The following is a 27,914-nucleotide window of genomic DNA, read 5'->3' on the forward strand; positions in this document are numbered from 1 at the left end:
GAGAGTGCAGCTTTTACATGCATAGATGTCATTACAGGGACTCTGCATTCTTCCAGTATAGATATGGGCCCTTTAGGGGGTGAGAGGGGGTAAAATTAGCACTGAACCTATCTGCCAGGATGTTGGCAATATCAGTTGGTTCTGTAATTTTCGTGCTGTTGTGGTGTAACTCAGAGCAGATCTGAGTGTTGCCATTGAGATTCTTGACATAGCTATAGAATGCTTTTTGGTTGCCCCTAGAATCAGTGACGATTTTGTTTTCGTAGCTAGCTTTGGAGGATCTTATACGGGATCTCAGCTTCTTACTGAGGCTGACCAGGGTGCTCCTCCACTCATGGGATTTTACTCTCTTTTGCAACAGTTTCTTCCTTCTGTTGTAGAGTTTGTTTATGGCAGGGGACTACCAGATTGGCTTCCTTTTTTTTGGAGGATAGCATCTTGGTTCTGTTTGGGATAGCACAGTCCATGTACTTGTGTAATTGCTTATAGAGTGCATTTGTGTAGGATTCAGCAGTCATAACTGTATTGTCCATCTGCATGGGCGTCATAAAGTTCGCCACTTCTGTGTTAAGAAGCATGAAGTTGGCTTTGGTGAAATTTTTTACCGTGGTTTCCTTAGTGGTGGGTGGGGGCAGTTTGCGGATATCTAGGGTGATTAGCTTATATGTCATTGAATGTAGCCCTACATCTGACCCTCTACCTTTCACAGGGCTGATGTTCCTCTGAAAAAGAGGCAGAAGACCAAACGTGTTTCTGCTCCTCAGGACCCATCTGCTGATTGGCAAGCTTTCACATAAGGCTTATTCAATGTCTTTATGGCCCTTAAACCTTCCTCAGAAGTTTCCCTTCCTAGTACTCTAACCTCTTCACCACAGAAAAGGATCAGAGTGCAGGATTTCTCTGAAGAGGAGGATTCCTGAGAGGATGAACCCTTAGCCTGTTCTGCTCAGATTACCTCCCCCTTGGAGTATAGCTCCCCTAAGGAAGAGTCCAGTAGTGAGGATATCACCTTTGGGAAGACTGTTGCCAGGATGAGGAAGTATTTTAAGTGGGACTGCTCTCAGGTTTCTGTGGTGCAGAAAAGGTACAGTACTATGACTTGCTTCATATGGATTCTCCCTCTCTTTTTGCTGTGCCTTCGGTTTTGCCTGCTTTTCTTGATTGCTTTTTTTCTGCATCAGAGGCTCTGGATTCTCAACCCCCTGCTCTGAAAAGGCCAGATAGAATTTATAAATTTCCACAGGACTGTAAATTTCTTTGCAAATGTCCATCAGTAGATCCAATGACTGTTTCTGTGGCTGCTGATAAACCTGTTAAACTTTTGCTATCCACTTCTCTTCTCCCTTCAAATAAAGAGAGTATAATCATGGAAAGATTGGGGAAAAAGGTTTATACCTCGGCCACCCTAGCTTTCTGTGCTATCAGTTACCAAACCCATATGACCAAGTATGCTTTGGCTGTCCTTTCATAGGCTACTCAGCTTCTTCCGGACCTTCCTGAGTTAGATGTTGTCACAGCTTTCATCACTTCTGGAGGCTTCAATTCCACTCCATTAAGTACAACTATGATGCAGCTGAAACAGCTGCATCTGACTCTGTTTTGCGACTATGCTCCTGGTTAAGGCTTCAAACACTTCCTGATGACTTTAAGGCTAAATTACTGGATGCTCCCTTAGATAATAAGGGTTTGTTTGGGGCTGCAGCAGCAGACTTGTTCAAGTCCTTGCAGGAGAAAGGCAATGAATTACTGGACCTAAAACAGATCTTTGTGTCTCTGGTTCTTAAATTCCAAACGAATTACCCAGCTAAAACTCTCTTTGTTAGAAAACAATCTCGCAGTCCTCCTTCCAGAAGTAAGAGGACTGTTAGGAAACCTACTGCTTCCAAATCCTCTCAGCCTGCTCCTGCTCAAAAACAGCCTTTTCTGGACAAGCCAGGTAGTCTGTGACTACCAACCTTGTTTTAGCCACTTTCTGCTCTCTCAGCACCTTTTCCTGTCTCTTCCAGTCTGGGAGCAAATTACTCAAGATTCATTTGTCCTTTTCATTATCCACAAAGGGTATTTCATGATGTTGGAAAACTCTTCCACCTTTCATGGGTATTCAACAACCCCCTGAGAGCAACTACAGTTTCTTCCAGAGGCGCTCCATGTATTGAAATCCCAGGGAACTATTCAAGAAGTTCCACTGCACCAAAGAGGAAGAGGTTTCTACTCCAGGATGCTTCTGGTTCCCAGAAAAGATGGCCCTTGGAGATCCATTCTGGATCTGTCACACCTCAACACCTTCCTAAAGGTTCCAAACTTCTGAGTGCTTTCTCTGCCTAATTTGTTTCCCCTCATCCTTCCACAAGCTTTTATGATCATCCTAGATATGAAGGATGCTTACCTTCACATGTCCATTCACCCTCTTTTCAGGAAATATTTGTTTTTTTTTTCTGTTCCTACATCACATTTTCAGCTCTCTGCTTTGCCATTTGGTTTCTCTACGTCACTAAGGATATTTACAAAATGCTTGGCTCCTGTGTTTGCTTATTGTAGACTCCAGAGTATATAGATCTTTCCATAACTGAACAATCTCCTGCTCCAGGCACTCCTTCCAGAGACCTTGCAACAGAGTCTCTGATTCGCTATTTCCCTTCTTCAAAGACTAGGTCTGACAATAAACTTCCAAAAATCTTTCCTTACCCATTCACAAGACTATGTCTTGGGGTGCAGAATGCAGACAGATCGAATGTTGGCCTCCCTGCCCTCTCAGAAAATTTAGGCTCTAACCGGATTCTTCCAAGACATTCTACCCCTACGGTCTCTTACAGCCAGGGAGTTTCTGTGCCTTCTAGGGTTCATGGCACCCACCATCCCCATGTTACCTCTGACCAAACTTCACATGAGGAACTTTCAGTGGTACCTCAAGTCAGTTTGTAACCAGCATGCGCACCCACTAGATTTTGTTGTCCCTCTTCTGAAGAGGGAACTTCATTGGTGAATTCAACAAATTTCCTTGAACCCAGGCCTTCCTCTGCATCCACCTCTTCCAATTCAGGAATTGTTCACAGACGCCTCAGACACAGGTTGGGGAGCAGCCTTTGCATCCAAGGTTTTCCATCTGGTGTCTTTCTTGTAAACTGGACCCACTTTCGTTGGCTGTACCCTTGGTTTTATCTTACTTGTGTGAACTGCTGAAGGCTGGGCTGGCTTATTCCTCTGTTAAAACTCATCCATCAGCCAGTTCTGCTCGTCTGCCTTTGTCTCCTCCTTCAGCCTCTAAATTAGAGGCTAAACTGTCCCTTAAAGCCGTCCTTCACATCAGACCTCCCAGGAAGCCTGTTCCTCCTTCTTGGGATCTCAATTTTGTCTTGGAAAATCTTACTGTGGCTCCATTTGAACCTGCAGCTACAACTTCCCTGCAACACTGTACTTGGAAGATTGTGTTATTACTAGCTATCACTTCAGCCAGGAGGGTGTCCGAACTTCAAGCCCTGATGACTTCTCCCCCCTTCTTGGGTTTACATAAGGACAGGGTTTCCTTGCGCACTAACCCTTCTTTTATGCCCAAGGTTGTGAATGAGTTGTCACTTAACCAGTTTATTAATTTGCCCACTTTTTTTTCCCCTCTCCACAATCATCTAGTGAGAGAGTTCTACACACCTTGGATGTGTGTAGACAACTCAGAGTTTATTTGGATAAAGCTAAGGCTATCAGGAAATTTGATCAGATTTTTGTTTCTTTTCATCCTAGACCTCTGGGATTGCCTGTGTCCAAGTAAACTATTTCCACTTGGATTTCTAAAGCTATTGCCTCTTGTTATATTTTTCATGGTAAGACCCTTTCTACTCCTGCTAATGCTCATTCTATAAAAGCAGTGGCGTCTTCAGGTGCTTTTTTCAAAGATTTGGATACTAACACCATCTTGGAAGCAGCTACTTGATCTTCTGTTCATACCTTCATTAAGCATAAGCTGGATGGCATCTCTAAATCTAAAGCTGGCTTTGCTAGAGCCATTCTTAATGTTTTTTTTTTTTTTTAGAAATTGCTTCTGCTCTTTCTCCCTCCCTTTCTTCTTCATAAGCTTTGGTACTCTTCCCCCATGTTAAGAATACTGCAACATAGGAGTAGAAGGACATAGAATAGTTGTGTAAAATCTTACCATAGCTTTTCTTCTATGTTACAGTAGTCTGTCCCTCCCACCTTCCCCCTAATGTTTGTCTTTTTCCCTGGATGTATGTTTACCTCCTTTGTTTCCTTAGATTGGTGTTCTTATTGGGGCATTCAGTTCTGAGGATGGTACGTGCAGATGTCACTTTTATGGTTGACGCCAGCAGCTGACCTACATGCGACATCCCATGTACCTTGCAGTGGTTAAAGTCTTTTGCATACTGGCTGAACATCGGGACTGCCTTTGGCAGTGAATCCCTCATATTAAGAATACTGCAACATAGAAGAGAAGGACATCTATGGTTATGGTAAGGTTTTATACAACTATTCTGTTTCTTTACCCAAAGTCAAATTCACCCCCATCTTCAGTTTTGTTAAAGTGCTTAAATGTTTAAGCACGTGTATACAAACTACAGCAGTAAATATAATACAATGAAGTAAAACAAATGCTATTAGAAATTATGAAAATTTACTAAACCAGAAGGCAGTCTGAGTAGACTACATAAGTATATATAAATAACATTCAAAATACATAATTTTACTGTCCAGACTGTCAGGCAAATCCATAGAGACAAACAGTCTCAAAAGCAAAGCAGAGCATCATAAAATACACAGATATATTATAACAACAAAATTAATTAAATATATAGGCTGGTAGAATTTAAATGAATGAGGCTTAATAGCCAAGCTGACCCGAGTTAAAAATAGCATGTACACAGTCTTGACTAAATGAAATAAACTTCTGAACAGACTGACCAGAAATCAGTATAGCCCATTGCTTTCAAAGGCAGAAGTTCTTAAGATGTTCATCGTGTTTCACTGTTGCAGTTATTACAATTGGGTTATCCTGCTGGCAGGCTACCCGCAGTCGGCCTGAGTTCCAAAGTCTAGGTCCGGCGTCGGCTGCTGTCGCCTCTTCCCTGACGTCAGTGCGCCAGGGGTATAAAAGATGCAGCCGACGCCATTTTCTTCAGTCTTTCTTGCTGTGCGGTGCCCGAAGCAAAAGCAGTTCGCAAGTGCCGGTCGGCCGACTCCTGAAGTTTTCAAATTCGAATTTCAGATCCGAAGTCTTCATTAAAGCTAAGTACCCCGTTGGGGAAACTTTTTTCTTGCTCCAGACCAATGTCAAAAAAAGTTAATAACTGTATTTCTTGTGGGAAGCAAATACCTCATAAGGATTTTCATTCTTACTGTATTCCTTGCCTAGGCCCTGACCATAACGTTACTAGTTGTCGGTTTTGTGCCAGATTTAACCAACGCACTATTAAGCGCGGTACGATTTTGCATTTCATTACTTTGGCAGAAGATTTAATTATATAATGCCATCGGATCAGCTGACTACCGGAGTTTACAAAAAATGAAAAGAAAAAGAAAAGGACAGGCATCTGAGATCCAAAACCGACGACCAGGCTTCTTCTAGGCCTGTCGCCGGTTCTCAGTGAGGCACTTTTGCAGCCCCTGACGCCTGCTACCTCAGAGCCACAGGCTGCTTCCGACTCCCACGTGGAGCCGACTGGGCCTCTGGAAACTCAAGGTATTGGACACTCGGAAATCATTCCCTCAGATGGGTCCAGAGCCGCTGAGCAGGCATCGGCTTCTGAGGGTGTTTTCAGGCCTACACATTTATATGTAAAACCTACTTCAGCTATAAAGGCAAAGACTAAAGCAGCTCTAAAGACAAAGAAACAAGTGCAGCATTCACCTGGACAGGCCTCCATGCCTAAAAAACAGATGCTTAAAATGGTCGAAGACCTTATTACTTTGATCAGGGGTTCCCATCCCCCTCCTGAAAAGAGGCCTATGCAAGAGTTATAATATGAATCTTCAGACCAGGTTTCCATTTCCTCAGATTCCTCCTCTGAACAAGATTACTCTATTCCTCCCTATGAGGATTCTGATGCTGAAGAATCTATTCCTTCAGCCTCTCCTCCTGAGGATTATTCTTTTGGGGAAACACTGCATACTAATGAGGGAGCATTTTCACTGGGAGAGCCAAGACTACTCAGAATCCAAGAAAAGGCTCAGAGATTTCCTTTTATTGCCCCAGCACAGGCCCCTGGCTATTCCGCCTGTTTTAGACATTGTAGATGATGTATTTTCAGAGTCCAGTTTTTCTTTAGACTCTTTACCATCAGCTCCGGTTAAGCCAGACAGATACTACAGGGTTCCTGATTCACATAAATTTCTCTGTAAGAACCCTGCAGCAGACCCTGAAACCATCTCGCAGGGTCCCAAAGGGGTCAAGGCTTCTACTGCAAAAAACCCTATCCTCTCTGATAGGGATTCTAGAGCCCTAGACAGATGGGGCAAAAAGATTTATACCTCTGCTACTTTGGCTGTAAGAGCCTTAAATTGCTGATTTCATATGCTTAAGTATCAGCAATATCTTATGCCTTTGCTTAAACAGAAAATGCCAGCAAGTACAGAATGTGCAGACAATAAAGAAATGCAGGATTTACTGCATGCAGCTGAACAAGTTGGAAAGCATACTTTGCAATGTGGTTTTGATTCTCTTGAGGCCTCCTGCAGGGCCGCTGTTACAGGTTCTGTCATTAGGAGGCATGCTTGGTTAAAAGAACAGAATTTGCCGGATCATGTTAAAGCAAAATTTTTAGATGCTCCTTTACAGCATGATACTTTGTTTGGTGCTAAAGCAGAAGAGGTGTTGAAGAAAATGGAGGACAAAGCTAAATCTATGCAAACAGTCAAGGATTTCTTGCAGGTACAGCCTCCCAGATTTAGCAGGAACTGGCCTACAAAAAATTGGTCCTTTCCAGTGTCAGATAGACCACAAAGGGGCAGATACAGAAGCCCCAGAGGCAGATCACAGCCCCAAGGCTCATTCAGGCCTAAACAATGGGGTGCTTCTACCTCCAAAAGCGGAGAGGAAAAATCACAGCCATACAGAAAACAGTCTCACTTCCAGCACCAAGCACTTATCTTTTGGCAGCCCCTTTGGGAGGAAAACTAGCACTTTCTTCACAAAATTGGCACATGATCACCCAGGACAAATGGGTTCTAAATATAGTTACACAAGGCTACAGGTTCCACTTTCACACCCTGCCAAGGCAAAACGGTATGCCAGATCTAACACACAATCAATGGGCAGAGGCACAAAAACAAGTTTCATCCCTCATGGACATGAGGGCCATTCAACAAGTACCAAAACAAGAGCAGGGTCAAGGATTCTATTCAAGACTGTTCTTGGTCCCCAGAAAAGACAAAGCCTGGAGACCTGTACTGGACCTATCTATTCTAAACACATATCTGGATATTCCAAAATTCAAGATGTTGACTCTAATGCAGCTTCTGCCCATGTTGGGCAAGAAGGCTTGGCTTGTGACTTTAGATCTAAAAGAGGCATACCTGCATGTCCCAATCAGACAAACGTGCAGAAGATACCTCAGATTCAAAGCTGGCTCAATGCACTACCAATTCTCTGCACTGCCCTTTGGCTTATCTACTGCGCCCAGGGTCTTCACAAAGTGCCTGGCACCAGTAATTGCATTTTGCAGACAAAGAGGAATACAAATATATCCTTACTTGGACGACTGCCTTATTCAAGCGGAGAACAAGGACATTCTACTACAGCATCTGGCGTTTGTAAAAAGATTACTGACAAGTCTAGGGTACACAGTAAACGAAAATAAATCAAAACTCGTACCCTCTCAAGAGATAATATTCCTGGGTACAAGCTTAAATACAACTGCCCAGATGGCTTATCTCACGCCAGACAAACACAGACAACTGACTACTTATTTCAAAATGTTGGCAACAAACACCCAGTTATCTGCAAGAAAGGCCTTGGGTTTCATGGCATCCTGCATTCTGCTAATTCCATATGCAAGACTGCATATGAGGAAACTTCAATGGTATCTAAAAAGTGTTTGGACTCAACATTGCCACAGCCTGGAAACAGTAATTACCCTCATTCCCTGCCTGCAACAGGAGTTTCGATGGTGGGTAAAAGCCTGTCACCATAACACGGGACAGCCATTCACCTTACCCACAGCCAGGCAGACTTTGACAACAGATGCATCAGATTATGCCTGGGGGGCCCATATGGCAGGAAAATGTATTCAGGGCACATGGTCCGCAAGTCAAATGCATCTACATATCAATCAAAAAGAGATGTTAGCTGTTCAGAATGCCCTAACAGCCTTCAAGGATCAACTTCACCCAGGACAACTACAAATAAGGACAGACAATACTACAGTCGTGGTACATAAACAAGCAGGGAGGCACACATTCCTACCCCTTCTGCAGGCTATCCATGAACTTGTGGCACACAGCATTGACTTACCAAGTACATCTGCAAGCACAATTCCTGCCAGCAAGGAAAAATACTCTGGCAGACGACCTAAGCAGAAACCTCATGGATCCCCACGAGTGGAAATTGGATCCACAAGTCTTCAGCATGATAACAAAGACCTGGGGATGTCCGGACATAGACCTATTTGCCTCCCCTCACAACTACCAACTACAAAGATTCTGCACAAGGACTTATCACATGCAAGCATGGAAAGTGGATGCACTCTTTTTCTGTTGGAAAAATCTAACAGTATATGCCTTTCCTCCTCTGCCTCTCCTTCCTAAAGTACTCCTCAAGGTCAGACAAGAGAAACCAAAAATGATACTGATTGCCCCAGACTGGCCTCGCCAGCACTGGTACCCAATCCTAAAGAGCTTGTCTCACTGCCCAGCCTGGACATTACCTCAAATGCCTCACTTATTGACCCAACAAGACAGTGAGATACTGCACAGCTAACTCAAAACCTTAAACCTGGCGGCATGGCAGATAATATAGCCTCTCAAGACACACTTCTCTCTAAAGCAGTGATGGATGTTATTTTGGAGGCCAGGAGGCCTAGCACCAGAAAATCTTATACAGACAAATGGAAGAGATTCTGTGCTTGGAACCAAGCACAAATTATAGACACGATTGTTCCAAATATTCCTCAGATTTTACAATACTTAACTGAGATGCTGGATAAAGGCCTTTCTTTTTCATCAATTAAAATTCATGCTTCTGCTATTTCAGCTCATTACAATACAGAACCACCTATTTTTTTGCACCCCTTACTAAGGCAGTACCTCAGAGGAGCCAAAAACATAAGACCTCCAAGGAGAGTGCCAATACCTGCATGGGACCTCAACTATGTCTTGGAAAAACTCACACTGCCTCCGTTTGAACCAGCCTCTGCAGCTGACATAAAATTCTTATCCTGGAAAACAGCTCTGCTCCTAGCAATAACCTCTGCTAGAAGAGTCTCAGAGTTACAGGCACTCATGGCTGTGGAACCTTTTATCATTTTCCATCCAGACAGGGTTTCGCTGAGGACAAACCCTACATTTATGCCTAAGGTAGTGTCCAGTGTGGCCCTTAACCAAACAATTAATTTGCCTACTTTTTATCCAAACCCACAGAATAAGGGTGAGAGAATTCTGCATTCCTTGGACATTCACAGACAGCTACGCTTCTACTTGGACAGAACTAAAGCTTCCAGAAAGACTGATCAACTCCTAGTGGCATATGCTGCAGCATCACAAGGAAAGCCTATCTCTAAACAGACTATTTCAAAGTGGATAGGCCACTGCATTCATTTCTGCTATTCACAGCATGGCAAATCAGTGCCTAAGGACATTAGGCCACACTCAACCAGAGCAGCAGCCACTTCAGCAGCCTTTCTCAGAGGAGTACCAACCAAAGACATCTTAGAGGCTGCAACCTGGAGTTCGGTGCATACCTTTACTAAGCACTATCACTTACCTCTCTACTCTAAATCCAGGGCAGGCTTTGCCACTGCAGCTCTGCAGGGCCTTACAGCCTCTCCTAATTCTATTTAGCTCCAGCCTCCCAACCTTAGCTTTGGGATTCAATTATAATGACTGCAACAGTGAAACACGATGAACATAGTACAGTTGTGTACCTACCATAAATGTAGATGTACGAGTGTATTCACTGTTGCAGTCCAGGTTACCCTCCCTCCATGCACCCTTTTCTTTGCTGGGATTTATCTATACTTCTCTGTCCTATACAACTTATGTGGTGTATTTGCTTGTAGATGAAGGAAAAGTTGTTTTATGTGTGTGCATGCTTATTGGCATAAATTAGCCTACCAGTTTTGGGGCACCTGACATCTGGGGCAAGAAAAACTGAAGAAAATGGCGTTGGCTACATCTTTTATACCCCTGGCGCACTGACGTCAGGGAAGAGGTAACAGCAACCGACACCGGACCTAGACTTTGGAACTCAGGCCGACTGCGGGTAGCCTGCCAGCAGGATAACCCAATTGTGATGACTGCAACAGTGAATACACTCGAACATCTACATTTATGGTAGGTACACAACTGTACTTTCTTATATGTCAGAAGTTACCAAGTCCAGACGAGTGAAAGCCATAACCCTTGTATTTGTATTTTAATACACATGTGGAATAATCAAATAGATTCTTCTTAGAACATTTCAAATACAAGTGAATTTGTCTAGAAAGTATCCCAGGAAATGTCTGTGGAAGACAATACTTGATATTAGTCACTGAGTTACCACAAACATCTTCACATCAGCAGCTGACATAAAGCGGTGTTAAATTATTTTAAACAGTACTACCTACAGGACAAGATAACACTGCAGCAAAGTGAAAATACATTGCATCAAATGGAAGAGTAGTAGAGTAACATTTAGATTTCACAGTGGTAAGTGGCACTTGTGGAAAGTAGAATCCAGTAGTTTAACAAAGTATTGGAAGTAAAATCAGTCTTCAGAATCCAAGAGCGAAATAACATGTGAACTGACCAAGTCTCATCCATTGGCATTCAGCTACTGTGAGCAGACCTAGCCATTGGCTGACATGAATTTGTCATTGCTGAACTTAAGTCTCTGCTGCTCTGCTACTCACCAAGCCTTTTCTCCAGTGTAGCACATTTTGGTATTGCCCTACCGTAGGTCTATGTTTGCTGCCCTCTATGTACTCCCATTAATTATCTCTTGAAATCTAGCATTCCTCGCCCTACTTTCTCCTTCCCTAGCAGTATTATTATTCTTCCTACCCTCTGTCCTTCCTTTCCAAAATAAACCTGTCATGCACTTCCTATATCCTCTGAATTACTGTAGCCTTTGGAGGCATTAACAATTGTTTTGCTGTATATGTCTGTGTCAGCACCATTATTCTCAAAAACCATATTCTCCCCATCAGGGTTCCCACCTTTCAACTCCACTGATCCATTTGCCCTCACTATCCTGTTCATCAATCATGTCCATTGATAGATACATTTCCAGCCCTAAATATTTTGCCCCCTTACTTCATTCAGGATTCCTATGCATAGCTCCTGAGATGTTGAGACACTGATTTGGCATGATGGAATGGCAACCCTGACTGCTGGCCATACCTTCTAAACACCTCCAAAATTTCTGGTAGCATCTGCTGCACATTCCCAATAATAAATTACTGTTCATAGGTTCATAGTTAAGTACTAGGCATGCTACCCATGTAGGCCATTTTAAGCCTAACCATTTAACCTTCCAAAGGTGATAATCAAACCCTGTACCTTGTGTCTGTGAGGTAAACACCTTAACCATTATACCAACCTCCAACCCAGACCTTCTTTGAGAGTCACGCATGACTGTTGTAGGTCTTCTTTCATGTAACCCATCCATCTTTTGGCTGGATATCCTTGTCTCACTGAACATATCCGGTAGGTTGTCCTGCATCCTGATCTGAATCTGAACTTTTCCTCTTCCATCTTACTCTCCATTATTCTGCCATTTCATTTATCAATCTCCGTCTCCAGCACCTTCATGCCTAAAGTTGAGAATGCCCTCTTTTTTTTGTGCACTGACACTAGAATGCTTATTTTCCAGTTGTTTGGGACATGCCTTCCTCTCCATTCTGTTAGGAATACCTCAGAAGCTATTCTGGTCTTAACTTCTCCAATATTTTGATCATATCTGCCATAACTTTATCTGAGCATACTGCTTTCCCTGATTACATTTTCCTTAGTGTTGTTCTTACATATTCTATGGTGGGTCATTCTTCCACTTTCACTGTTGGCTGTTGTAAGGGGCAGCAAAACTCCTTTTGAGTTGTCTTCATTTGTAAGCTGCTGGAAATATTCCTTCAGTCTGTCTAACAGAAAGGGGAAGCCTCAAGCTCTCCATCCTTAATACAGAAAGCAGTTTACTAAGCAACAGCCTTAATCCATGCTAACCCTTTTTTTTTTTTTTTTTTTTTTTTTTAATTTTTATCTGTGTTGTCCCTTTTTTCTCCCAACACTCTCCATCTTTTGCTGCAGCATCTCCATGACCCTAAAAAACAACAGTGGGAATAGCAGGCAGTCTTTTCGCAGTCCTGTGGTGAACTGAACTTTATTCAGTCCTCTTTCAGTTGCTGCCACTATCATACATGATAGTTTATGTGTAGTTTGCAACACTGCTATACATGGTTTCTTAGCTGTACCTCTTAAAATGTAAAGGCTTGTTCCGTTGAATTATATGCTGTTTAAATAAAATGAACCACCATAGCACAGTATACATAATTTATGTGTAGACTACAATGATGGCTGCAGAACATCACTTCACAGACCCCATCCTACAATTTTGTGTAGGACCCTTTTTAGCCTTGCTGCCACCACATTTATATCCATTTTAATAACTAAATGAATTTGATAATTAAATAGACCTTCTTTGTATTATTTGCCCTTAGGCAAGACAGTTACTATTGCAACCCTCCATCATGTAGGTGGTACCTGTCCTCCCAGAAACCAGAAAAAAAATCCTTATTTCGCCAGTTTTTACACCGTTTGGTACCTGCCTGGCCCACATGCCTTCCCCACTCTTTAGTGTCCCGATTGCTTTTGTTGCCTTTATTTCACTAACCTCTGCACACCAGCCTTTATTAACAGCACTTCATGCCCCTCAGTCTTAGTTTATTCAGGGTCTCAGACCTCTTTTGATTAATCTTGGTTAATGCCAGTGTTTTTTTTCCAATAAACATCTTTATTAAATTATCACATATGATATAGGCAATCTTACATATATATAAATGAAAAACAAACGAGATTAACACCACTTTAGTTGCAAATATTATACATCACAGACACCATTGAAATATCTGTAGTTGCAAACATTATACATCACCTATAATTTATCTGGTCATTGTCAGTTAAGCATTATATGACTCATTCAAATCCTGCCTCTTAAACCTTGTTCCTTCTCTGTATATGTTCCGACAATTCCCATTTATTTCCTATGTTGTTTGCTCTGTCCCTTTTCTAAAGATCCCCATTCCAGTTGTTTTATCTCTGTTGTTATATTCACTACTTCTAGTAAAGTTGGTCTAGACTTTGATTTCCATTTTCTAGTAATTGCTTTTTTGGCAGCCACCGTAATTAGACTCAGCAAGGCTTTACTTTGTCTAGGCAATTCCAATTCTGTATCATAGCTCAAAAAAAATCATCTCCATAGTCAATCCAGTCCGCTCACCCAGCATCTTTGACACAGCGGTCTGCAGGGAATCCCTAAAGTCCGCCAGCTCACTACACTCCTAAAAAATATCTTTCTTGCCCATCACACCTCCAATATTTGCTATCCACCTGAGGAAAAATTCTTTGAAGTCTACTTGGGGTATAAAATACCTATGTAAACACTTCCAGGCAAAGATCCTAAATCTTCTAGACTCTGTTGCATATTTGGGAGATATACATATGTATCTCCCATTGTATCTTTGTGAGTTGCTTATACAAACTCTGTTTCCAGTCCTTTCTAAGCTCCTCTGAGTGATTTTTACAATTATCATGCAATATTTTATATGCTCTACTAATTATTCCTGTTTTAACTGCAGCTTCTGTTATAGATTCTGTTAAAAACTATACCAGTGCTGGTCCTATTTCTTTCTCTTTGCCTATACTCTGATATCAATCCTTGATAGGGAAGGCAATCTCTAACCTGCAGTCCAGATACATTATTGGCCTTTTCCCATTCTGTTACCTTTCCCTTTCTAGTTATTTGCTCCCAATACCTTGGTTCTTTTGCCAGTTTTCTCCAACAAATTCCAGCCCCCTCTTGCCTATTGTCTGCATCCCTAATTGCAGTCATCCCTATTGGCAGAATCTCCTTTCTCTAATCCTGTGTTGGCTTAGATCTTAGAATACTTTCTGCTACTTTATGGATATAATATTCTGTATGATTATTGTTATTCTCCTTAAAGACCTGCATCCACAATCCCAGCCTCTCTTTGATGTTCTTCATGTTTCACTGTTGTAGTCATTACATTTGAGTTATCTGCTTGCAGGTAGCCCTCAGTCGGACTGATTAACAAAGTATTGGGTCCTGCGTTGGTTGCTGTCCCTTCTTCAATGACGTCAGGTCGTCAGGGGTATAAAATATGCAGCCGACGCCATTACACCAGTCTTTCTTGCCGTGCGGTGCCTGAAATAGAAACAGTTTGCAAGTGCTGGTCGGCCGACTCCTGAAATTTTCGTTTTCGAGTTTCAGAACCAAAGTCTTCAACTTAAGCTAAGTACCCCATTGGGGAAACTTTTTCTTGCTCCTTACCAATGTCAGTAAAAGTTAATAATTGCATTACTTGTGGTAAGCAAATACCTCATAAAGATTTTCATTCGTACTGTCTTGCCTACTGCTGTGGTGGTGCTGCAGTAGCATTGTCGCCTCACAGTAAGACGTCCTATTCGATTCTCAGCTAGAGCATCTTCTGTGTGGAGACATGCGTGAATGGGCGTTCCTTCATTGAAGGTTGTGCGTCAGGGCCGGCAACTCGGCATGTAAAAAAAATCTACTGCCAATCATTAGCGGACCGGAGTTCCGCTGTGGTGACCCCTAACCAGGAAAAGCCGAAAGACAGTCTATTCCTTGCCTAGGCCCTGACCACAACTTACCTTGCTGTCGGTTTTGTGCTTTATTTAATCAGCGCACTATCCGTCGTCGGTATGTTTTCGCCTCTAAATATTTCGGTTCTCGGTTTAATTATCCAGAAATGTCGTCGGTTAGCCATCTGACTACCGGGATTCTGAAAATACACGAAGATAAAGACAGAGACAGGCCGCCGAGGTCCAAAACTGCAGATGACGCTTCTCCTAAGCCAGTCGCCAGTTCTCCGGTACTCAGTGAGGCGCTTTCTCAGCCCCTGATACTCGCTACTTCTGATTTGCAGGTCTCTACTGAGACCCATTTGGAGTCCGGTATGCCATGAGATGCTTCAACTATGGAACCCGTGGATGTCTCTACCTTGGATGGGTCCGGAGCCACTGTGCAGGCTCCGGCTTCTGAGGGTGTATTCAGTCCTACGGACTTGCATATTAAACCGACGCCTCCTTCTTCTCTTAGGCCTAAATCTCGAACCATGCCTGAAAAAACGACGCCCAGGCCACATGCTCAGGCCTCTATGCCTTAAAAACAAATGATAAGAATGGCTGAAGATCTAATAACTCTAATCAGGGGTAGCCAACCCCCCCTTTCTAAGAGGCCTAGGACCAAAGTGATTTATGAATCTTCTGACCAGGATTCTGTTTTTTCTGATTCTTCTGATGATCTGGATTTGCCCTTATCTACTTATGAGGATTCTGATGCAGAGGACTCCATTCCCTCTGCTTCCCCTCCAGAGGATTTTTCTTTTGGGGAAACCTTACATACTCTAAGGGAGCATTTCCACTGGGAAAGCCAGGATTTTTCTGATTCAAAAAAGAGGCTTAGGGATTTCTTACTCCTACCTCAGCATAGGCCTTTAGTTATTCCTCCTGTACTAGACATTGTTGATGATGCTTTTTCAGAATCTAGTTTGGCCCCTGATTTCTTGCCTCCTGCTCCCAGAAAACCAGACAGATACTACAGGGTCCCTGAGTCACACAAGTTCCTTTTTAAAAATCCTATTGCGGATCCAGAGATTATTTCACAGGGGCCCAAGGGCATTAAAGCTTCTACTGCTAAAAATCCTACCCCTTCTGGATAGAGAGACTAGGGCGCTGGATAGATGGGGTAAGAAGGTTTACACTTCTGCAACCTTGGCCATTAGGGCTTTAAACTGCCAGTTTCATATGTTAAAGTATCAGCAACATGTTATTGGATTGCTTAAATAGAAAATTATGTTGATTCCTGACTGTGTGGAAAATAAAGAATTACGGGATTTAATGCATTCTGCTGAACAAGCTGGAAAACCTACTTTGCAATGTGGTTTTGATTCATTAGAGGCCTCTTGCAAGGCTGCTTTTACTGGGTCTGTGCTCAGAAGGCTTGCTTGGCTTAAGGAGCAGTCTTTGCCTGATCATGTTAAAGCTAAATTGTAGGGTGGTCCCTTAAATCAGGACCGTCTGTTTGGCAACAAGGCTGAGTAAGTTCTTAAAAAGATGGAAGATAAAGCTAAATCTCTGCAAACTGTTAAAGATTTCTTACAAGTTCAGCCTCCTAGATTTAGTAGGCACTGGCCCTCTAAGAATTGGTCCTTTCCAGCCCCTTCCAGGTCTTCTCACGCCAAACCCAGACACAGCATAAACCTCAGGTTTTGGTCCCAGGTGACACACAGGACTAAGCAGTGGGGGGGCCTCCACTTCCAAATCTGGGAGTAATAAGACTCCCCCCTATGATAAACTGTCTCACTGACTTCCTTTTAAAATTTCCAAGCACTTATCAACTGACTGCCCCTTTGGGGGGAAAGATTGCTCTTCATGCAAAGAACTTGGGAACTCATTACCCAGGACAAATGGGTTTTAAATATAGTGTCCCAGAGATACAGATTTCACTTCCACACATTGCCAACACCAAGCGGGTGGCCGGACCTACCCCAAATCATTAGGCAGAGGCCCAAAAACAAGTACTTTCTCTCTTAAGCATGGGGGCTATTCAACTTGTACCAGAGGAGGAAAAGGGACAAGGTTTCTACTCGAGACTTTTCCTGGTACCCAGAAAAGACAATCCATGGCGTCCTATCCTGGACCTGTCTACTCTAAACACGTTTTTGGAGATTCCAAAATTCAAGATGCTGACTCTTCAATTACTTCCTATATTAGGCAAAGATGCCTGGTTGGCAACACTAGATTTAAAAGAAGCATACCTGCACATCACAATCAGGGAATCTTGCAGAAGATACCTACGCTTCAAAGCAGTTCTCTGCACTGCCCTTTGACTTATCTACTGCATCCAGGGTATTCACAAAGTACCTAGCTCCAGTTATTGCAATTTGCAGGCAAAGAAATATTCAAATATACCCATACCTGGATGATTGTCTAATTCAGGCAGAAAGCCAGGACATAGTTTTGAATCATCTGGCCTTTGTACAAAGGGTTCTAACTTGTCTGGGGTACACCATAAATGAAGAGAAATCACACCTGGTACCCTGTCAACAAATAATATTCCTGGGAGCAAGCTTAAATACACCTTCCCAGATGGCCTACCTCACGTCAGAGAAACAAATTCATTTGACAACCTACTTCAAACAAGTGGCCACAAAAACCCTGCCAACTGCAAGACAAATACTGCAAGCCTTGGGGTTCATGGTCTCCTGCATTCTTCTAATTCCATATGCAAGACTGCATATGAGGAAACTACAGTGGTATCTAAAAAGCCTATGGTATCAACATTCTCAGGATCTAGAAGCAATGATTCCGATCATACCTTGCCTATGCCTAGAGCTCCTTTGGTGGGCAGAGGCCTACCACCAAAACAAGGGGCTACCTTTCACACCACCCCCTGCCGCCCAAACCCTAAGAACAGACACATCAGACTATGCATGGGGGGCTCACCTGGCAGGGAAGTGCATTCAGAGCAAATGGAACCCAAGTCAAATGCACTTGCATATCAATCAGAAAGAAATGTTAGCTGTGCAGAATGCTCTGACAGCCTTCAAGGACCACATTCTTCCAGGACAACTAATGGTAAAGACGGACAACACCACTGTTATGTGGTACATAAACAAGCAGGGGGGTACACATTCTTACCCCCTCTGCAGACTAGCCATGGCATTGTGGAACACAGCCTTGAGCTACCAAGTGCACCTACAAGCTCAATTCCTGCCAGGAAAGTTAAATACACTGGCAGACGGACTAAGCAGAATCCTCATGGACCCACACAAGTGGAAACTGGAACCAAGGATTTTCAACATGTTGACAAGCAAATGGGGGAGCCCAGATATAGACCTGTTTGCCACTCCCCAGAACTACCAATTGGACAAGTTTTGCACAAGGACTCCCCACAAACAAGCCTGGAAAGTGGATGCTCTGTCCTTCAGCTGGAAAAACCTATCAGTCTATGCCTTCCCCCCTCTGCCTCTGCTCTCCAAAGTACTACTAAAAATCAAACAGGACAAACCAAGGATAATTTTGATTGCTCCAGACTGGCCACGCCAACACTGGTACCCCCTCCTGCGCAGTGTGTCACTGGTATCCCCATGGCACCTGCCTCAGACTCCTTCCCTGTTGTCTCAGCAGGACAACCAGATTCTGCACCCTCAGCTTCTAACACTGAACCTTGCAGCCTGGCTAATTACATAATCGCTCCTTTACCATCCCTCAGTAAACCTGTGATGGATATCATTTTAGAGGCAAAGAGGCCTAGCACTAGAAAATCCTATGCTGAAAAATGGAAAAGACTCTGTGCCTGGAACCAGTCTCAAGGGATGAGCACAGCAGTGCTCAATTTACCTCGGATTTTACAATACTTAACTGAGATTCTTCACAAGGGCCTGTCTTTTTCCTCCATTAAAATCCACGCCTCAGCCATTTCAGCTCATTATAACACAGAACACCCCCCCTTCTCTCATCCACTGCTGAAGCAGTTCCTCACAGCAGCCAAAAATTTGAGACCACCCAGGAGAGCTCCAACCCCAGCCTGGGACCTTCACTTTGTTTTGGAGAAGCTCACTCTATCTCCTTTCGATCCAGCTGCTACTGCAGACTTAAATTTTCTTTCTTGGAAAACAGCTTTTCTTTTAGCAATCACTTCAGCTAGAAGGGTATCTGAATTACAGGCCCTTATGGCAGTGGAGCCTTTCATCATCTTTCATGCGGACAGGGTGTCCCTCAGAACTAATCCATCCTTCATGCCCAAGGTGTGGTATCCAGTGTGGCTCTTAATCAGTCCATTCATTTGCCAACCCTCTTTCCCAATCCACAGAACAAAGGGGAACGGATACTGCATTCCTTAGATGTGCACAGACAACTCAGATTCTACTTGGACAGGACTAAACCTCAAAGGAAATCTGAACAATTGCTGGTAGCATTTGCTGCAGGGGCAGAGTGGAAGGCTATTTCAAAGCAAACCATTTCTAAATGGATAGGCCATTGCATTCATTTCTGCTATAAGCACCATGGAAAACCTATCCCTCAGGGGATCAGACCTCACTCCACCAGGGCTGCATCTACCTCTACAGCCATTCTCAGAGGTGTCTCTACCAGAGACATCCTAGAAGCTGTTACCTGGAGTTCTGTACATACTTTCACAAGCATTACCATTTGCCAATTTTCTCTAAATCCAGAGCTGGCTTTGCCACTGCAGTCTTGCAGGGCCTTATAGCTGGTCCTAATGCTAACTAAATTCCTCCTCCCAACCACAGCTTTGGGAATCTACCCAAGTGTAATGACTGCAACAGTGAAACACGAAGAACATAGTACAGTTGTGTACACTTACCATAAATGTAGATATTCGAGTGTATTCACTGTTGCAGTCCTGGTTACCCTCCCTCCAGCCCCTGGCTATACCTCTACTTTCCTTTACTATGATTAAAAGCCTTTTTGGTATATTTGATTTTTTGTTGGAGGTATATCATTGTACTTTTATATTTAATTGCTCCCCATTATGGGGGGGCACCTGCCATCTGGGGCAGAAAAAACTGATGTAATGACGTCGGCTGCATGTTGTATACTCCTGACGACCTGACGTCATGGAAGAAGGGACAGCAACCGACGCAGGACCCAAGACTTTTGTTAATCAGGCCGACTGAGGGCTACCTGCAAGCAGATAACCCAAATGTAATGACTGCAACAGAGAATACACTCGAACATCTACATTTATGGTAAGTGTATACAACTGTATTTTTCTTGAGCTTCCCCCTGTTTCATCATCATCCCTTTCCACTTTGAAATATAGTTTTTTTGGTTGTGCTATGTATAGGAATCTTAACTGTGTAGCTCTGAAATACCCCTTCAGATTGGGTAAACCCAATCCACCCTGTTCTATTGGAAGAACCAGCTTATCCCACTTGACTCTTGCCGTCTTCCCCTCACAGATAAAGTTCTTCAACTATTTATTAATTGCTGTCCACAACTTCTCTGGTTGATAAAAATATGCCTGACCTATGTATAAGACTAAAGGGACTAAAAATATTTTAACTGCTTGTATCTTATTATCCATATCCATATAACAAAGCATCCATTTTCTCAGTTTATGTACTATCTTTTGTTTAGTCTCTTCCCACATATCCTTAGATGCCACACTAGAGTAATTTTTAATCCATACTCCTAAGTACTTCATTTTATCATGTCCCCATAAATATGGATATTTCTGAACCAATTTGTGTGTGAATACATAGTTTACTGCTATTGCCTTTGTTTTAACTTCATTAATTGTATTGCCTTTGTTTTAACTTCATTAATTTTGTATAACAAAAAGATATGAAACTGGCTCAAAATGTTCCACAACACTGTAATGTCTCCTCTCTTCTATTTCTTGTGTGGTTCTGCCCATTGATGATCTTATAGACCTGGTGGTCCAACAGGTGTGGAAGGATCCTGATGGGTTGGAGGCCATACCATAGAAAATGGACAAAATTTTGGTTTCCCCTAAGAATAAGGATATACTACAACAAGGGTTCCCCAATGGATGCCATGGTTGTTGTGGCAGCCGCAAAGAAGGAACCCTCAGAGAAATGTATCTTTGTCCACCCACTTAAAATGGAGACCAGGGCTTTGGACATATTTGGGAAATTTTGGTTATGATAAGTAAAGCCAGATTTGGGAAATGGATGTATGCTCCAGCGACTTTTGCAGTGAAAGCACTGAACTACCTGACCCACATGACATGCTTCAGAGGGACTTTACAAAGGAGCTCACAAAGTCCTTCTTGGGTAACTTACCGGCAGACATTCAAAAATCATTGTAATCACAGTTATCCAATGTATCCATATATCTGCTTCCAACAGCTGATGTTGTGGCCAGAGCAGCAGGCACTGGCATCACTATCTACTGGCTTGCCTGGCTGTTCTTATCTGACTTTGTGGAAGGCTTCAAGATGTCCTTCATCAACACCCCCTTTGATAATTTGACTCACTTCGGACTCAAGGTGAAAGAAACATTAACTCATTGCTTCCTAAAAGAGTATAGTCATCAGGAAAGCAGAGTACCTGTTTGTTCTGCAAGAGTATATTCATCTTTAGAGGAGACTTCCCTGTACTCCAGAAATGAGTATATTTGTCACTGTTTTCAAAGTCTAATTCCTGAAGTCCTGATAAAGGTACATTCATAAAACTAAAATAGCAAGGTGACATCTGCAAGCTGACATGATTTGCTAGGGATGAGAGTGAAACTGCTAGCGTGGGATGTGCATAGTTGGGAGTTATTAAGGAGTCTTTACAAAAAGTTAATGAAAAATAAAATGTATTTACATTAATAATGCAAAACCAGAGTTTGATACAGTAATATGGTGGGGGTAGATTTTTCAAGTAGTGTGTGTTAGTAAAAATGACATTAAAACATGTTGGGCATTGTGAAGACATTCTGAGATGTAAATGCTGTCTTGGTAAATTGGTTATGACTATTATCTATATTTTCATAATTGCATTATTTTCATAAAAGCTACATGAACTACAGGTGAACAAATGGTGCCGTATACAAAACATTGTCATACAGTGCTGTCACTGATACTTGCCATCTAGCACAGGTTTGTAGATTAATACTGTTTAGAAGATTAGTGAATTAGTATAAGCAGAATTTATATCGTTCTGTCAATAAAAAAAATAAAACAACAGTATGCCATCTTCTCTTGTTATATATCATTTGAAAGGTTTTGAACAGGTGAACAGTTCTGTCACTGATATATTGCATCTGTCTTGCACACTTACAGAGATATAGCCTTTTGTTTGACCATAGCACCAGTACTTTTGGCAAACAAAATAGAATTTTTCTTTCATAAACCTACAATATAAAATCATTGTCTCCAGACAGACCTTTGCTAACCACCAGTTGTCTATCAAAGAGATTTCATATGTTTACATTTTTTTGTAACTCACACAATTTATCTTGTATTATAAATCTAATGAAGGCTGTTCTCAGTAAAGGATTTTGGAGAAGTGCTTTCCGGAAGCAAGTGATTTCCTGGCTTAGATGATCTCAGGGAGCAAAGGTGTTAACCTGCTGATGCTCAGGTTTAATTGCGTTAACCAGGAGTGAACAAGCAGGGAAGACCCTGTCTGCCTTTGGAATCTGCTTTTTATTTACTTATTTATTTTACATTTGTTTACCAGGAAAGTCCGACTGGGCATGGATCCCATTTTCAGCGGAGGCCGGGGGAGAAAGGATCCAACAAGATTAGTATAGCAGATGCAGTAAATACAATAACAAATGACAAAGCCCAACAACCACCAGCACTAGAGGCAATAAAAAGGAAAACTGAATAATTTGACACAAACTAGTACTTAAGCACTTTCGTTCTTTTATTCTTAGAACTTCATCAGTATTAAGCTGTGTGCTTGAGTTAGCCTAATGTGCTGATAATCTTTAACAGTGGTACCTCCATGCTTACCCTGTCTGTTTCTTCTATACCCTCATAGCCTGCCCACATATTTTCTTCCTACTTTGAACACCAGTATTGCAAGTGGTTGTGGGGGAATTCTCCATTTTGCTGATAGTGTGTCTTTAAGAAAACTCATCAGACTTACGAAACTCAGCCATATTTAATTAAATGCTACAGTTCTGTTGTGGGTAATTTTTTCTCAAGACTGTCTAATTTCCATCAGTATTACTGACATGCAATGTGCAAATATTTTTTGAACATTTGGATGTCGTTTGACAAAACTGTCTAGCAGGAAATTTCAGTTTTCACTGACAAAAGTTATGATTGTATGAGATTTAGAAAATGCGAGATGAGAAAAGTCATGTTAATAAATTGCTTTATAAAAGAAAGTTATGTTCATGTCATGTGGAAGAAATCCTGTGTTGTACCATTATTTAAAGGTGGTAACTCAACTGACCTCTCTAATTATAAACCAGTAGCCATTTTGCCCCCCCTTCAAAAGTGATTTAAAAATACATATAGTCGCAACTCCTCAGGCTCATACTAGGCAATCTCTTAGCATCTACTCAAAATTTCTTCTGTCCTAATCATAGTACAACCTCCACTTTTCTCAGTTGTATCTCAACCATAAATCAAAACAGAAATTAAGACAGTGTTATTTCTGATGTTTTCCCAGACCTGTCAAATGCTTTTGACACAGTCTCCTGTATACTTCTGATCCAAAGGTGTGCCACTCCTGGACTCAGTGCCCCATCCCTCTGCTAGTTCAAACGTTACCACACTGACAGATGTCATGTAGTCAAATGGAAAGTCTCCTACTTCTCCTTTCATCTTGTAACAGTTGATGTCTGTCAAGGCTCCATAAATGGGCCACTACTTTTCAGCATTTTCATAGATGATCTCCACAAAGCCACTGAATATGGTACCATTTTGCAGTACACTGACAACTCTACTCTCTTATGCTCCACACAAAGTCTAGATAATCTTCAACAGATCACTCAAGAATCTCTTCATTTAATTGAACAATGGTGCTGTTACTTGTAAATGCTCCTAACCCCCCCCAAATCCAAGCAAATTTAATTCATCCCAAAACAGTACTGTGAACAAAAAAACACTTTGGTTTAAGTTCCTAAAACCTTACCAAGACTGAACTTGCGTTTCACTCAAAACTCCTAGGAGGAACTGTCATCAAAAACCTCATAATTTCTTACAAGAAAAGTCATTAAAATACGTCAGAAGTTTGGAACATTGCATAGAGTCAAACATTTCCTCACCTCTGCTGCAAAAATACATATGGCCTCCTTTTTACTGCTCCCAGCTCTCCTTTATGCTGCTGTCGTACTGATTAACTTATAAGCTATGTTATCCTGTCTTCTAGAACAGTGCTATAGTAAGGTAGCCAAATGTGCACCTAATATGCCTAATAAATGCCATCATGGTCTGTCACTAAAGGAACTATCGTGGCTACAGCTACCCTATAACTGATCCTGTTCACAACTACTAATCGCACACAAACTTTTCTACAGGCCAGACCTAAGCAATATACTGTATTATTTACATAAAAAACACCATGCTGTAGCAACAAATTACTTCTCCAAATAATTAAATAACTCTGCAAGTGACTCACTATACTCTTCACATCTCTAAACCACGGAACTCATTATATCTGGCCATCAGACAAGTCAGTAACTTTAATATCCTTTAAAATGCAACTTAAACATCGCCTGTAGGATTCCTGGATTTGCTCTTGCTCTCCTCCTGGCTAAACTTCATCCTACCCATCCCAACTCATACTAACTCGGTTTATTTCTATCACTGCTATTTCTTGTCTTACCCTTTGACTAAACTGTCTAATCTGATAACTTCCTTCATTTACCAATTGTCCAACTATAAATATACAGCTATGACTATATGCATTGTTTACTGCAATTTGCTTCAAACAAATGTCTGTATATGTACTTGTGTACTCTCGTGTTCATACACTGTAAATGTACGTAGCATGCATGTAACAAAGCAACCTTTTTGCTTGATTGTGTCTGTTGACACTTAAGTAATGTAACCTGCATCATTTAATTTTATGATCTCCATTGCAGCTGTAGCTCTGTGTATAATTGTTTTGACATTACACTGTAATCCTATGTACTGAAGCTTTTCTCCCCGCTGGCTTCCTCTGAAAAGTGGTAACTTCTTGTGTCCAGTCAGGCTATCCTAGAAAAAAATGCTACTAAATAAATGACAAATAATAAGAATAGTGAATGGAAAATCTGAAATCAAAATATACTGAAACTGATAAGCTGTGCAAATAATTTGCAAAGGTTGTCCTACACATGGTCAATGTTGTCTTTTGATTGCATTTTCCTTAAACAGGTTTTGCTGAAAAATATTTCACTATACTTATTGCCAGCTGTCTCACTCTTTGTGCAAATCAGCTTTGCTATATTGACGGGCATTTTCTGTTTTCTCCATTGTTGAATGACCATGTAATTAGAATATTTAAGTAAAGGGGCTTGGGGGGAGAATTCTCCCAAACTGCAGTGCGGGGAGTTTTTTTTAATTTTAATCCTGCAATATTAGAAAGTCAGTTTTATACTGGCTGATAAAAATGACATCTATTTTTAATTCTGTTTAACATGCATTTTCATGCTTTCAGTGTAAGCTTTCTCAGTATTGTGTTTGCTGGAGTTTCATAGTTTTGGTCAGACCATTAAGGTGTAATTTTCTGCTGACTGTGATTTCTGTTGTCCTTCAAATAAAAGTGCAGAATTTGGATAATCTTTTGCTTCTTCATAAAGGTGTATGCTTTTCTAGAGAGCTTGCATTGCTGCATCATATACAAGTAAATATCTAATTCCAAAACTGTGAATGCATGTGCACATGGTTCTTATAGCAGAGCAAGGATACCATTATATTATTTTAGACGTATTGTAGTACTTTGGCAGAACACTGCAGCAATGGAGCATTTAGATTTACTGTACAGCCATGCAAATTGTGTGAAATTGAATGTGTCACCCTAATCCCCAGTCTGTGTCAGAAAGTAGAGCAGAAGTATAGCTTACGGGCTTTTGCCCATAGTAATTTCTTGATTACATGCAGACAGGGCACTCTGAGCCCCCTCAATTTACAAAATGTATTTTTTCCTCATTGTTAATACTTAACTGATATTTTTCATGTGGTTTCATATCCATTCATTAAGAACCAAATTACTTAAAATAACTGGTTATTCAGATTGGATATAGGGCTTATGAGTTCTGAATATGGAAATTATTAAAGGTGAACACTCTTCATAGTCCCTTTTTGGTTTTAGTCTGAGGTGTTATAGGATTGACGGTTTTGGAATATGTATTTTAAAACCAGGTCATTCTTATAGATAGAGCATTTCACAGTCATTTTTTTCAAATTGCAAAATAAAAAAGTACTGTCATGGTGCATTCACTGTCCAAATGAACTTTACTACTGCCTTAATGGCTATTATCTTAGTTCATACTGTCAGGTTAATCTTGCTGCAGTTCTGCAAAACTATCTTAAGAAAATCTCACTATACTAATGTAACATGTGACATAATTAGCTGGTGATGTAGTGCAGTTTCCATTTTCTTAAATTGCTTGCACCATAGTGTGGAAATAGTTGTAGTTCCTTCACAGTTGCATTCCCAACTGTGTCAGTTCCCCAGCATAACAGGAATCTCAGTAATATTCATAACTGAGATCTGTATGTACTCTGTGTAGATGTAGTGTGCTACATTACAGCAACATTACTGACACATTTTTGTGTAGTAGTTTATTGATATCCTGTATTTATGCCTTAGGAACTAAAATGCATTACTACCCTATTAACTGTTAATTGGAACATCCTAAAAATTCTCCCCTTAGATGATGCTGTAAATGAATTCAATACAAATTTAGTAAATACCCTAAGTAGCCTTGCACCTCCTAGAAGGAAGAGACTAAAAACAAGTAATACAATTTGGCTATCCAAAAAGAGTAGAGTTGTAATTCGGGATGGAGAAAAAGCATGGTAAGAATGGCAAAAAATATAAAATGCCACAGTATCTTGAAAACTTCAGAATGCTCTGCAACCATACTAAAAAGCACCAAATAAAGACAAAAACTATACTATAACAACTTTCAGAGCAGTAGTTAATACATCCCTAAAAATTCATTAAAGAAATTTTACAGTCCAGCCAAAAATTCAACCCTAACCCCTCTCCCATTAACTCAACACTTGATTCTGCAATAAAATTTCACTCTTGTTTCATAGATTGTGTAGCATCCCTAACCAAGAATTCCCCAACATCGAGTACCAACTTTGCCCAACAGCCACATGTCACGTCCACATTCACCTTCAAACCTTTATCCACATCTTATATAAAGCTACTCTTAAACTCCAACCATGGTGGTCTACTTCAGCTGAGGACCTTTTAAGCAAGTACCTTAAAATAGCAGCCAGTAGCATGGACTATCCTGTCTCAGTCTTTTTAAATAGGTCAATCCAGGAATCCCATGTCCTTTTTCTCTTGAAAAAAAAATCACATATTATCCCTCTAGACAAAGAAGGAAATTCAACAGGCATTACTAACTTTAGACCTATAGCAATCTTATCCTCCTCTCCAAAATAGTTGAAAAATGTATTCAAAAACAATTGCTAAACTATCTTCTGCAGGAAGAACTCCTATCCCCCACACAAGACTGCTTCCGACCTCCATCTCATAGTACTAACACTGCAATTCTAACCTTTATAGACACTGTCAACAAAGCTAGAGATATTGGCAAACTAGTCTCCTCATTTCTAGACTTGTCTAAAGCCTTTGACACTGTTACAGCAAACCTCCACTTCAAATGTCCTCACTAGGTCTAGATCAGCACACACTATTCTGTGGCTCAAAAGCTACCTGTCTAATAGGTATCAGTCAGTAAAATGGCACTTCACCCTGTCTCCATACCTCCCAGTCACCACCGGTGCACCACAGTGCTCTGTCCTTTGTTCCCTCCTTTTTAAAATTCTCACTAATACCCTCTACACATCCACACAACAG

The 27,914-nt window shown here is 41.4% G+C and overlaps 1 protein-coding gene across 1 annotated transcript in view; it reads left to right on the forward strand.

Annotated features, from left to right (window-relative positions):
* COMMD10 (COMM domain containing 10) overlaps window positions 1–27,914 on the forward strand; it is a 408,139-nt gene that overhangs the window by 178,939 nt on the left and 201,286 nt on the right. The window lies entirely within an intron of this gene.

The sequence above is a fragment of the Protopterus annectens genome, chromosome 17.part0, assembly GCF_019279795.1.
Source record: "Protopterus annectens isolate FY-2018-M chromosome 17.part0, PAN1.0, whole genome shotgun sequence".
Lineage (NCBI taxonomy): Eukaryota > Metazoa > Chordata > Ceratodontiformes > Protopteridae > Protopterus > Protopterus annectens.